The sequence below is a fragment of the Sebastes umbrosus genome, chromosome 2, assembly GCF_015220745.1.
Source record: "Sebastes umbrosus isolate fSebUmb1 chromosome 2, fSebUmb1.pri, whole genome shotgun sequence".
Lineage (NCBI taxonomy): Eukaryota > Metazoa > Chordata > Actinopteri > Perciformes > Sebastidae > Sebastes > Sebastes umbrosus.
In genome coordinates this window covers 1,169,773-1,183,902 of record NC_051270.1, presented here as the reverse complement: position 1 = coordinate 1,183,902, position 14,130 = coordinate 1,169,773, and the positions used below count along the sequence as shown (strand labels likewise).

The 14,130-nt window shown below is 44.0% G+C and overlaps 1 protein-coding gene across 1 annotated transcript in view; it reads left to right on the top strand.

Annotated features, from left to right (window-relative positions):
• LOC119475922 (nuclear receptor ROR-alpha A-like) overlaps positions 1–14,130 on the top strand; it is a 91,684-nt gene that overhangs the window by 1,484 nt on the left and 76,070 nt on the right. The window lies entirely within an intron of this gene.

The window sequence follows — 14,130 nt, the reverse complement described above, 5'->3', positions numbered from 1 at the left end:
TCAAGCAGACATGCCATACATTTCACAGTTCCAGCTTCTCAAACTGTCAATCGATTAAAATAGTTAATCACGCAAATTAATCACACATTTTTTATCTGTTCAAAATGCACCTTAAAGGACTGTATGTAAGTTCTTAACGTATAAACGTTTTTTAATCATTTTTTATTACCAGTGTGTGAACAGATTGTAACTGAACCTAAAAAACGAGACCTTCCCGCTACTTTCTGGGCTTCCTCTATCAGCCTGTAGACGGCTTTTAATGTGAAGAAATCCCAACTGATTTGACGTCATACGTGCTCGCAAGTGCCTTTACTCTCTCCAGCTCTGCTACAGGGCTGACGGCGTGCAACCTAACGTTTGGTTAGAAATGGAGTCCATTAACGCCAACAAACGACCAGCCCCTCCACCACAACTCAGACTCCAACACGAACTCCACGGAAGCACAAAAAAAACTAAGTTATATGTAGTTAGTCTAGCTAACATTACTGCCAAGCACGTGAAATATAGAGTGATGTTGTGTTTTTTTTGTCACTCTCAGCGTGTCGCCTTACTGTTTTGACCGATGCTCGCTCGCGTCTCCGTAGTGCAAACGAGAGCAACAGGACGCCGCCTCTCATTAACTTAACGGCCACAGGTGTCACTATTAACAAGCAATTTCTGATTCCTACATAGAGTCCCTTTAAAGGGAGATTTGTCAAGTATTTAATCCTCTTATCAACATGGGAGTGGACAAATATGCTGCTTTATGCAAATGTATTTATATATTTATTATTGGAAATCAATTAACAACACAAAACAATGACAGATATTGATCCAGAAACCCTCACAGGTACTGCATTTAGCATTAAACAATATGCTCAAATCATAACATGTCAAACTGCAGCCCAACAGGCAACAACAGCTGTCAGTGTGTCAGTGTGCTGACTTGACTATGACTTGCCCCAAACTGCATGTGATTATCATAAAGTGGGCATGTCTGTAAAGGGGAGACTCGTGGGTACCCATAGAACCCATTTACATTCACTGATCTGGAGGTCAGAGGTCAAGGGACCCACTGTTTTAATAATGGATTCATTGTTTTAGTAATTTTTCGAGCAAAAATGGAGAAAAAATCTAAATGTTCTGTGGTTCCAGCTTCTCAGATGAGAATAACAATTAATCAATTAGGCTATAGTAAAACAAAAATGATTGTCAGATAGCCTAAATGGATAATGTTGAGTTGCAGCCCTTCTCTGCTGAAAGGAGAAGAACAGATCTTATTTGTTTGATTAGAAACAGAACCAGTCCCACAGATGCAAACACACATAATTACTAGCAGTGAGTTGACTCCACGTCTCCTGTGTGCAGCTCTCAGGCCTCACTGTTGGCATGCAGACCGGATCGAGCTTCATTGAGTTTCTCAGAGCGGCCGTTTGTTACGTAAACAAGCCGTTCAGGGAGAAACAAACATCCCAGAGAGTGTTTGAGCTGTGAGGAAGCAGATCTCATTCTGAGACGTTCAGTCAAAGCAGAGAGTAAATAATGAGATAAATAACCTCCCGGGGAGAGATCAGATCAGAGGGTCAGATGCTGCATTCAAGTGCTCCTCGTAAACTCAAAGAGCTGTTTAGTGTGTGAAATCAGCTCCTGGTTGTGTTGTCGTGCTGTTAGACATTGATGATCCACACCGCCGTCACACCTGACTCACGATGCCCGCATGCTGACAAAGTCTGATGCAAAAAAGCCTTTTTGAAAAATGATCTATTAATTCCAAAATGTGAAAAAAAGAGTGAAGGTTTTGTTCATAGCAAAGTATTTTAAAGAAGCTGGTCATCCACTCTCAACACTTTCATTCTGTCCCATCTAAAGCTGCTCCCTCTTCGTCGACTAATCTGTCGCTTCAGTTTCAGACAACTAAGAATTTCTTTATGCTTTTCTTTGCTGAATGATTCGTTTCCAAGAAACTTCTGAGCACATCTCTGGTAAACACCAGATTTAAAGTGGTGCTTTTTGTGGGATTCTTTGTGGAGAAACTCCAGATTTAGTCAGTTTGTGGTAATTTGATTTAGCACCAAACTAAAAATAATAAACAAGCCCCCCCCCCTCTAGAAGATTATGTAATAATGCAGGACTCAGTTGATGCTGTATTATTAAATCAGTGATTCAAACCTGCTTTCGTCACCTCAGAGATATCTCAAGGATCATTACTTTTTCTCCCCAAAAACTTTGGAAACCATCATCCACACTTTCCTAACTAGTCGATTAGATTACTGTAATGTCACCGACCCTGGCGTCCTTACACTGGCTACCTGTTGCTTTTAGAATTGATTTTAAAATATTATTGATTACTTACACAGCCGTAGAAGTAGGGGTGGGCGATATGGCAAAAATATCATATCACGTTTTTTTTCAGGCAGGATCACGATCCACGATCTTATCACGGTTTCTTTTTTCATGCTGGTTTTAAAGACAAATTTGCAAGTTACTGAACATTACAACCAAACTAATTTCCCCATTAAAAAGAATACAGCACTATAAGCTAATAAAACATAAGGAAAAAGAATAACAGAATCATTAAGGCCAAACAGATTTTAATCAAGTGTTCAATTCTGCAAAGTATGAACATTCAACCAGAAGATTGACTTGGTTTAGATTTTTGCATAAATCCCATCCCAAAATGGTTTCAAATGGCTTGCTGTTGCTTTACGTTACGTGTGCATATAGAGTTAAATATTCACATGTGGGGATGCACATGTGCGTCAAATAATTGAAACCAGATCAACTCTGCTGATTAAATTTTTTTTTGCATAAAATGTTGTAATTTGTTAAATGTGTGAAACATGACAAAGTGACTGTCAGCTCATTGATTCATGATTTCTCATCTGGCAGTCGTGCCGTTTCTGACGTCACTCGAAGGCAGCGGGCGCGTGTTATGTAAGAGATTTGGCACAGAGAGCACACAGCCTTAACAACAGACCTGTGATCAGTTATAAGGCTGAGATCACTAACTAACCTGCTGACCCACATTCCTGCTGCTGCTGCTGCTGCTGCTGCTGTTACTGTTACTGCTGCTGCTGCTGCTGTTACTACTGCTGCTGCTGTTACTGTTGTTACTGTTGTTGCTGCTGCTGTTACTGTCACTGCTGCTGCTGTTACTGTTACTGCTGCTGCTGTTACTGTTGTTACTGTTGCTGCTGCTGTTACTGCTGTTGTTACTGTTGTTGCTGCTGCTGTTGTTACTGTTACTGCTGCTGCTGCTGTTACTGCTGCTGCTGCTGCTGTTACTGCTGCTGTTACTGTTACTGCTGCTGCTGTTGTTACTGCTGCTGTTACTGTTACTGCTGTTGGTGTTGCTGCTGTTACTGTTACTGCTGCTGCTGTTACTGCTACTGTTACTGCTGTTGCTGTTACTGCTGCTGCTGTTACTGCTGCTGCTGCTGTTACTGTTACTGCTGCTGCTGTTACGGTTACTGCTGCTGTTACTGTACTGTTGCTGCTGCTTGCTGTTACTGCTGTTGCTGTTACTGCTGCTACTGCTGTTACTGCTACTGTTACTGCTGTTGCTGTTACTGCTGTTACTGTTACTGCTGCTGCTGTTACTGTTACTGCTGCTGTTACTGTTACTGTACTGCTGCTGCTGCTGTTACTGCTGCTGCTGTTACTGTTACTGCTGCTGTTACTGTTACTGTTACTGCTGCTGCTGTTACTGCTGCTGCTGCTGTTTCTGTTACTGCTGCTGCTGCTGCTGCTGCTGTTACTGCTGCTGCTGTTACTGCTACTGTTACTGCTGTTGCTGTTACTGCTGCTGCTGTTACTGCTACTGTTACTGCTGTTGCTGTTACTGCTGCTGCTGCTGTTACTGCGACTGTTACTGCTGCTGCTGTTTCTGTTACTGCTGCTGTTACTGCTGCTGTTACTGCTGCTGCTGCTGTTACTGTTACTGCTGCTGCTGTTACGGTTACTGCTGCTGTTACTGTTACTGTTGCTGCTGCTGCTGTTACTGCTGCTGCTGCTGCTGTTTCTGTTACTGCTGCTGCTGCTGTTACTGCTGCTGCTGTTACTGCTACTGTTACTGCTGTTGCTGTTACTGCTGTTACTGTTACTGCTGCTGTTACTGTTACTGTTACTGCTGCTGCTGTTACTGCTGCTGCTGCTGTTTCTGTTACTGCTGCTGCTGCTGTTACTGCTGCTGCTGTTACTGTTACTGCTGCTGTTACTGTTACTGTTACTGCTGCTGCTGTTACTGCTGCTGCTGCTGTTTCTGTTACTGCTGCTGCTGCTGCCGCTGCCTGCAGGAGAACCGCAGCAGACTGCAGGAAACTTTATTCATAAAACTGAAATATTACAAAGAGACTCAAGCGGCCTGCGCTCTGCTCTGGGATCCAAAAATAACATTTGTTTCTATCATATGAGGCTCTTTGAAACCCCGTGATAGATAATTATATGATAAAAATAAACTACGATATTAGAATGAATATTTCTGTGAATGTGTTTAAAGATCCCCTCCACTCACTAGATTGTGTTCTTCTCATGTCCATGTCCCCAAACTGACCTTGACTATGCTGACATGTACAGTATCTGTTTGTCACCAGAGAGGTGTTTTTACATTCCTCTACTGAAGGAGTGATGTCCGTGTACTTCCCTAAAATCTGAGATTCAAAGATTTGGTGCGTCACAAATGCAAAAAGCCGATCGCCGTCTAATAACAAACCTGAAACCTCGAGCGCAGAGCGGACTTGTCAGAGTTTGCATTAGCAGAGTGAAAGTTTTGACAGCAAACATTCATCCCCTTACAAAAAACATGTATATTCAAGTATACTATTAGTATGCTAAGAGTGTTCTTTCAGTTTACTTTGTATGTACTTATTAGAGATATACTTTAAAATATAATAGTATAAATTATACTTAAGTATACTAGGCTTATGCCGACAAGTATACAGAAAAGTCTGAGTATACTTGGAAAGTATACATAAAAGTCTAAGTGTACTTGGCTTATACTGGAAAGTATACAGAAAAGTATAAGTAAATTTGGCTAAGTACTATAAGTTAACTTAAAGAAAACTTACAACTATACTTGCAGTAAAAACTCTCTTAAACTAGTTCAAGTTCAACAAGTTCACTTGTATATAATATAGCTGCAGTACAAAATACAATTTGCATGTAAACTAACTGTGTATTCAAAGTTTACTACTCTTACATTTAAAATATACTTAAAAGAATACTTTTATAAACTAAAAAGTGTGCCAGTCTAATCCCAAGAAGTATTGAAGTAGTGAACTTACAAATAAACTACTAGTATAGTTGATATTAGTATACTTATTACATAGAGTATACTTGGGATTATACTTGAACTATACTTAAGTTACCTCCGAAAATGAACTTGAAGTATACTTCTTTTTGTGAGGGTAAAGCCAGTTTCCAGCTTTTCTTTCCTGCCGTCACCACCAACGCACCACAGCTTGCTTCTGAGCCAATCAGATCCCTGCAAATTGCCCCACAGCTACACATGAAACCAGAGCCTGAAACACAGTAAACCTGCTCAGCATCTAGACCACAGAGCCACCGGGACCCGCTGGCCAAAATAACCACGGAGGAGGACGGACGGACTCGCTGCTCGCTGTGTTCTGAGCACATCGTCGCCCAGTTTGTGAAACACTTTTTTAAACTGGGTCAATTTCTCTGAAAGTGACAGGAAGCAGTTCATATAAACTGATCTGAGGTCTGAGCAGAACGGCTGGCAGCAGGTGACGGCTCAAGTAAACCCCAGAGTGGCGGCGGCGGCAGGTGCATCGGGGGTCGATGTGTAACAGCATCTAATGTGACCATTGACCTGACGGGGTTCGAGGAGTGCAAAGCAGCTCAGAGATTTACTTCCTGTGTTGAAACCAGATATTGTTTTCCTGACCAGGGATGTTTTAATCAGGCGTCTCAGAGCAGGAAGTGACGCTTTTTGGGTTCTACTTTTAAAGCTTTCTGACCAGATCTGAACAAGAGGACCTCATCTAGTTCCTCACCCTCTCTCTGTGTGGGAGTCCAGAGTCAGTCAGCTTTAACCTGACAACATGACAGGAGGTCATATCCTCCAAAATAATAACAAATAACAAAAACTGAAATGTGGCGTTCACGCCGTCCTCACCGAGCAGCCGAGAAGCACCTTCGTTATCCACAAAAACCAGACGAGACCTCCAGACTGAGGCGCTCTCCGACAGAAGAAGAAGATAAAGGTTCAGATTTATTGTTTGTAATGATGCTAAAAACTGACAAGAAAGAAGAAGAAGAAAGAGAAAGACGAGCTGTGTGGGCGGCGAGACAGAGAAACCTCGAGGGGGCTGAGACGCCCCGTCTCGTCCCGGAGGAGAAGAAGAAGAAGAAGAAGAAAGACGAGAGAAGAAGAAGAAAAAAACAAATTGACGAGTGAAGGACACAACAACATCAGAACTGTGTGAGGACAGACAGACTGCGGAGACGAGAGAACAAACAGAGAAGTAAAAGTGACGCAGACCTGCTGCAGAGTGAGGCTGAGGTTAGGAACCAACGTCTTTGTGAGGACCGATACCGGTTTTAAAACTTCACTTTTAAAGGGTATTTGGGGAAATCTTGTAAAGTGATATATCTCATTTCGGTGAGAGTATAAATAGTGTGGACAGTGAGGGGGGATTTTGAAAAGTAGGGTCATTTTGTGAAGACACTTTTGTGCATTTTTTTGAAAAATGAAAATATTTTGAAAGTCAGGACATTCTTCATTCTAATCAAACGTTAGCTACGTTGCACACGTTAGCTCTATCGCAAGCTAAAGAGAGTAAAGTCACTCGCGAACGCACATGACGTCAGGTCTGTTGGATTTTCCCGAAAGAAACGTTCCACATTCTTCACATTAAAAGCAGTCTACAGGCTGATGGAGGAAACCCAGAAAGTCACGGAAGGTCTCATTTTTTAGGGTTTGGTTACAACCTGTTCACACACTGGCAATAAGAATGATTTTAAAACGTTTATACATGTAAAAAGTTGCATACAGTCCCTTTAATCAAGAAAATAATTTGCAGATTCATCAAGAAATGATCATTAGTTGCAGCACTAAACCTAAAATGTATTGGACACATTAAAATGTTGCTAGATGAAAAGTCAGAGGATCACTAAAGTTACAATTCATCCTGAGAATTCATAATAAAACTAAACTAGTAGTGCTCGTACTTCAGGTTATTTACCTCGCTAGTACTTCAGGTATTTACCTGGTAACGCCTCGCTCCTCCTCCTCACGCATGATGAGGTGAATGTCTCCGCTCTAATGATAATGATCTGGCTCTGATCTGAGCCAGCTGTTAATTAGCGTGTTGTCGATGGCTCCTTTGTGCGGCGGCGGGCTGGCGTGGACACGAACACGCCTCGTTGCTCCCTGATAAAGACAGAAGACATGGTGTCAATGGAAAGCTCATCATCTGGAGCCAGAACTCGATCTGGCTGCGGACCGGGTCACTTCTGGAGTCTGATAATAATCATTTGATGAATAAAAATCTGGACGAGTGGATGTTTATTGTTTGCTTCATCTATACATGGATGTGCAAACAGGTTTGGCTTGTTGTGTCGTGAATTTGAGTATTGAGTCAGAGGGGTTAATCTGAGCATGTGTATTTCAATATGTGCGTGTTCATCATGCATGTAGATGAGGCTTTTAAGCTTCATGTATCTTTAGAAACATAGCAAATCTACAAAAACTATTGTGGGAGATACGTGTGACGTAAACCTGTTGCTGTTGTTTCAGCACCACTGACAGCGCTGTTTGTTGTGTGTAGGTGCGGCGCTGTCTGCGCGCTACAAGCAAGCAGAGAGGCGTTTATGCTCAGCGCAATTGTTCGTTGCAGTTTGCCCCAAAACACCAGGTGGCATAGAAACTAAATAATCTGTGGATGAGCAAGAAGTCAACGAACGTTATTGGAAGAACGTTACCGGAAATCACAATCTCTCATATTCTTCCACAGCCTGCAGCAAAAAGCCTCTTCTTTCCCCAGTTTAGTTGATTATTTCTCTCCAAGTACTTGATGTCATGTGACTTCCCTGTGGTCATGTGACTGTCCCTGTGGTCATGTTGACTGTCCCTGTGGTCACGTGACTGTCCCTGTGGTCACGTGACTGTCCCCGTGGTCACGTGACTGTCCCCGTGGTCTCTCAGTGAACGGACGTAGAGATGTCTGTACAGGCCGACCTGCTCGTCCAGTCTTCCCTCGAAGGCGTCCATGTTGAAATGAAAAGCGCAGTGGGTGCGTAGTTATAAAAATTCAGATGTAAACGAGCCTTCGCTTTTGCGGAGCCTTCGCACACGACGGAAAAGCCGCAATGACGTAACTTTCCGGAGCACCGCCCCTTGTGCTGGCTTCACTACGGCGCCCATAAACCCACCTTCAGTCTCCTCATGCTGTCGAACTAAAAATGTGTTCTGCAACGAGGCTGAACTGAACAGTTTGAAGCTTCGAAGCTTCATTCATAACGTTCACATTCAAATTGTAAATCACAGTTTTTTTATATTTTTTATTTGCATGCTTATTTGTTGTATTTAAAGCCAGTATTTCTGCACAGTGTCGGATAAAGATCAGGCTACACTAATATTATTAGTATTAGACTATTTGTGGAATTAGATTCCCGTGGGTGGCTGTGTAGGATTCTTTCAGACTTGTGTGATCCAAACATTTCCAATAAACTCTAGAGTGTTGTAAAGTTCAAAAGTTAACATTTATTGAAAAAAGATAGATGTAATAATTTCTTTTTTATCTAGCGAAATATTCTGTTTCGGTCCATATTGTTGGTGTTTAGCCTTTCAAAAATGTCACTAGCCCTTCATTTTCACTGCGGTCAAAAAAGTGTTTGCTCTCCTGCTCGCCCACACACACAAGGGAGAACATATGATGAGTTATATTCATTAAAGATTAGTTCATTTAAATAAAATATGTAACACTACTCAATATACATCAGTAATATAAGCCTGTCTGTCCCCAACTCACTTTGTGTTGCCTTCTATAGGTTGACATCATGGTCTGATGAAAACACTTTCAAAACCACAAAAATATAGTTAATAAAATGAATATAAGGGTTTTTATCTTTTAGTCAAAAATATGTACGAAACCCCCCCAACATTATTCATTATTTAAAACGCTGGCTTTTCTTTTGTGTGAAGTCTCTTGATTCATTTATAAGAGGGTATAACTGATATAACTAGTCTCTGCTGCTGAAAACTCTTTCCCTCTTTAATACTCTTGTTTATTCTTTGATTTATTCTAGTTGAGTTACTTTGTTGTTGTTTTTTTCAAGCGCAGTAAAGCTACCATCAATGAAACTCAAAACTTCCTGCAGATGTTTCACAGTAAAAGCCTACTGTGTGCGGGCTTCTGGCCTTTTAGCGTTTGGGAAGCTTTAAATGTGAACATTATTAACAGGAAGGTTTGGAGGATGTAAAAACTTGTTGTTGTCAATGTTTCAAGCTTAGTTACAAATCATATTCCCTTCATACGTCTCACTTTTTGTTCTTGAGTTGATCTTGAATTTAATTTAAACAGCACAAGACCTTCCTTTAATTTGCCCTCCTGAAGGCTGGTTCTGCTCCTCCTCCTCTTCCTCCTCCTCCTCATCCTCCTCCTCGTCCTGCTCCTCCTCCTCCTCCCTGACAGGTGGCTGACCTGACCACAGATATCAATTATGCAGTTAAAGAGAGTCAACTCCTGGTTGGACTGTGCTCAGAGAGAGTCCAGATGGCGAGGAGCGGTGAGTCGGAGCAGCCGAGGAAGATAAGGACCGCGAAGGTTTCCCCCGCCTAATGTATGTCCGTGTTTCTCCCGCCGGACACGAGAGCTTCCCGTTTGAACTGCAGTTTTTAATAAATCGTCTCCTCTGTCACAACAGGTTTGATATTTTTCGTACGTCAGCGCTGAGTTCCTGATAATATTGTTTTATAATAATGACACCACATCACCGCACCAGTTTGATTGTGTAATCCAGACCTGTGATGATTGATTGATGATTGATTGATTAATTAAGAGCAGACGTCTTCATGTTGTGTGTTCCCAAAGAGAGACGCTGGTAAACTGTCTCTTTAAAAATCCTCTGGCTGACTCCAGTTTCACACAAAATGTGAGAATCTGTCACAGTCTATGTTTCCTCCTGCAGAGATTAGACCGCTCCCGTTTATACACTCGGCTCCCGGCAGCCTCTGACACACACACACACACACACACACACCACACAGACTCATTGATTTATAATGCATTACACTACCAGGGATGCCACAGTGAAGACATTTTCCCAGTTAAAGAGGACCTATTATGTTTTTTTCCCCCTTTCCTTTAGTGTAGTTTTTTTGTGCGTGTAAAAGGTCTGCAGAGTTCCTCTTCCTCCCCACAGAATCACTGCTCCTGAACTGCCTGAAACGCGTTGCTTGAAGTCCTGCTTTTTCCTCTGTAACGTGGTGATGTCACCAAGTAACAAGCCTGTTCACATCGAAACAAGGCGTATTAATGCTACGATAACGCGCAAGGCGTTTAGCGTGCAATAAGTACGCCTTTCTTGATTTCCACGAGTCATTTGTACGCCATGTATCCTGTACTGATTACAAGGTAAACGCATCCGCGTGTAAATGCTACGCTAAGCGTTAGTGACGTAGTTTAAAAAGCGATAAAGACCACTTATAGCGGGCGGGTTTGGAGGTGAATGGGTCCATACAAACATCAGACTTTAACCAGGAGCCCGTTGTTGGCAGACCAGCGATGTTTTGTTTTGTAAGTTACGTTAGTGACGATTGTCACAGTTTTTATTGACGTTAGTGACGTGTTTTCTGTAGTTGAGTTACGTTGCTTCCGTACATTGTTTTATTTAGTTTATGTACGTATTTAAGCCCGACCATGATGTTCCCTAACTAAGCGGTTTTTCTTCCCCGAACTGATGACACGTGAAAGGCTAAATTGTTGACACGCAGAATGTCCGTGTAATGTCTGGTATTTAACGACTTCCCATGAGACCGCGTTGAAGTAAGACATTTGCATAATACTTGTCTAGCGGCTAGTTTAGCCCGCTCTCAAACAAAGCTACTTAGAGCGGAGCTGGACCGGAGTCCGAAGAGTTCGGTTTGGTTGACCAAATCAGAGCAGACTGGGCAGGAGCTCACACAGAGTGTTTCAGACATCAGAGAGAAGGCAGCGGCTGAGGAGAGAGCTACATGAACATGATTCACAGCTCAGATATCATCAGAGTTCAGCCTTTAATGATGAAAACGATAAGGTCGATCCGTCTGTGTGACTGACGCCTGAGATCAGAACACACATCAGGACCGTCTCAGACTCTTCATCCCACGTTAACTCTCTACCTGCTTCCTGCTGCACATCAATTAAAAATAATAAAAATGTTTAAATCATTTCACTCCTCCCTTGCTGTGTAAAAGTCATTTGGAACCTGAAGCAGTTTTCCCTTCTACTTTTAAAACACTGAAAATATTGAGCAGATTTTTTAACTCACAGGAAAGTCACCACTAAAGTTGGAAGTTGTGTGTGTGTGTTCATCGTTGTGGTTCCTCTTTTTATGACATGAAATTTGGTACAAACATTCATGTTCCTCAGGATGAATTGTAGTAACGATGCTTGACTTTCTCATCTCATCTAGCTCCATCGTCAGGTCAACGTTTCAGTCCAACACTTTGGTTTGGTCCCATCAAGCACTACTCAGATGTACAAAACAGCTCTCTTTCTCTGAGCTGTCCATCGTGTCCGATGATGGACGGTTGTTCCAGGGGGTTGGGTTGTGGGGAGGGTTCAGCACTGTGGAGGCCGATGCGTGAGCCACACGCTCGCCCGCAGATGGGGCAAGGGAGCCCAGATGTTTGGGTAATGCCGGCTGCCCGCTGGTGTCGTTGGGCACAGCCTTCCGGTCCTCCTCTGTGGGTGATGTGATGTATTTGTTTCGGCCGCTCAGGCACAGGTTGACCTGCCGGGCTGACCTATCGAGTGCCAGATGTTCTAGATGGGTGGGGTTTATGTTGCAGCGCTTGAGGAGGTCTTTAGTTGAGTCCTTGTAGCGCCTCTTTGTCCGTCAGAAGCCCGTTTTGCACGCTGAGTTGCCCCATAGAGGGTTTGGCGGGGAATGCCCTATCCAGCAGAGTTGTTTTTTGCGTAGGGATGCCAGCGATACCGATACCAGTATCGTGTATCGGGTATCGGGTCCGATACTGTGCTCAGGTCCTATCGCACGCGCTCATGCTCCACCTCCCCCGATCGGGCGGGCGAGACGGGCCGGTGGTGCGCCTGACCCCGCGGGGCCGGAATCCCACCTCAGGTGGCGCGCGCCGGCCCCTCACTTTCATTGCGCCACGGGGTTTTGCTTTGCACCCTCTGACTATCGCGTGTGGGGTTAGACTCCTTGGTCCGTGTTCCAAGACGGGTCGGTGGGTTGTAGACATCGCCGCAGAACCCCTGGCGCTATTTTACGTGGGATGAGCCCGCCCTGGGTGGCACGACGGGTTGGGGCGCACTGAGGACAGTCCGCCCCCCGGTCGACAGTTGCAACGGGAGCACGGGGCCCCCGTCCCCTCCACGGCGGGGAGAGAGGGCGCAGCAAGCACTTTGGCCACGGCTATGGGAAGCACCTTCGCCCCGAAGCCTTTCCAAGCTGACCTAGAGCCGGGTCGGGGGACTCCCCCAGCCTGCTGTGTGTCGTACTCGTATCGGCGAGTGTACCCAAATGGTAAGTACTTATCCCTATTTTTTAGCCACCGATGCTTCCATGCAGATGCAGTTGGTCACGGAAAGGATCTCTGTGTGAGGCATGAATGTGGAAGGCCTCCGAGCTTGTGATACGCCCGTCTGTATGGGGTCCATGTTTCTGCCCCGTAGAGCAGAGCGGAGGCACATACCGCGCTGTAAACAGAAACCATGGTACTGATCTTTAGCTTTTGTTTTCCAATACTCTTCTACGGAGTTGCCTAAAAGCTGATGATAGGCCAAACAGCTGCACACTAAAGGTGAACGTGTTAAACATTATACCTGCTAAACATCAGCGTGTTAACATTGTCAGTGTTGTGCATGTTAGCATGCTGATGATAGCATTTAGCTCAATCCACTGGTGTCCCAAAGCACAGCCTCACAGAGCTGCTAGCATGACTCCTAGTCTGGTTTCTTACAGTTTCCTTTGCAAGCGCTGCTGTGATGATGCCACGAATGCAGCGGTTGTATTCATGTATTCTGATGGCTATGTGTTGCTGACGTGTGTGTGTGTGTGTGTGTGTGTGTGTGGATGTTCAGGTGAAGTTTCCCTGCAGGATTAAAGTGAACTATCATTTAACTGCTGAATCCTGATCAGCCCTCTTTCTGCTCGCTGCAGTCAGGTCAGCCGCTGCCTTTGATGTCAGCGCGTTTTTTTTTTCCTCCCAGTGCCGGGTGGAGGTGGAGTGGAGGTGGGAGTGGGGTATGGTGGGGGGGGGTTGGGGGTGATTTGCATACAAAGCTATCTTGCCTCCTCTTTGTTCTTGCACAGAGTGAGGAGAGAGTAATTGTCTTCATCAGTCAGAAGTGTTTGTCTCGTCGGTTTCGGTGCAGATTCGGCGTGACGTCGGAGAGCGCCGGCAGAAAATGCAGAATGGGGAAAAAACTCTTTGTGTGGGATTAGTGCTGAAGACGCTCGCATTGTTCAGTCAGATCACCGCGCTGACGTGGAGGAGATGCTGTGAAGCGGTCGGCTTGGGTTGTTCTGAATGCAGATGTGTAGTCGAATGAGAAGAATTGTTTCTTCTGTGACCCAAGAAGAAGAAAACATAAGTCTTCACCCTCTCCTCACTCTCCCAGCTATGTCTCAATGTCATACTACACACTAATAGTAGTGATACTAAATCATTTGTTCGTATAAGCACACACTTTTCCACATCATCTTTTTCTTTCTACCACCAGGGGGGCTTCGTTCCTCTGGAGTATTATAGATTTTATTCAGGGTGAAATTTGCTTTGACCCTCCTGCTGTTTCTGTTTGATGTCAGGAATGTCTCTCGATCTCTCTCCTCCTGTATCAGCATCACTGAGCACACTGCAGATCTGCTAATGAAATTATAATTATTCTGCACTAGTAATGAACTGTTTACAGGGATGTCTCTCCAGCAACTTGCACTCATTCTAACGCCGGATTCAGACTT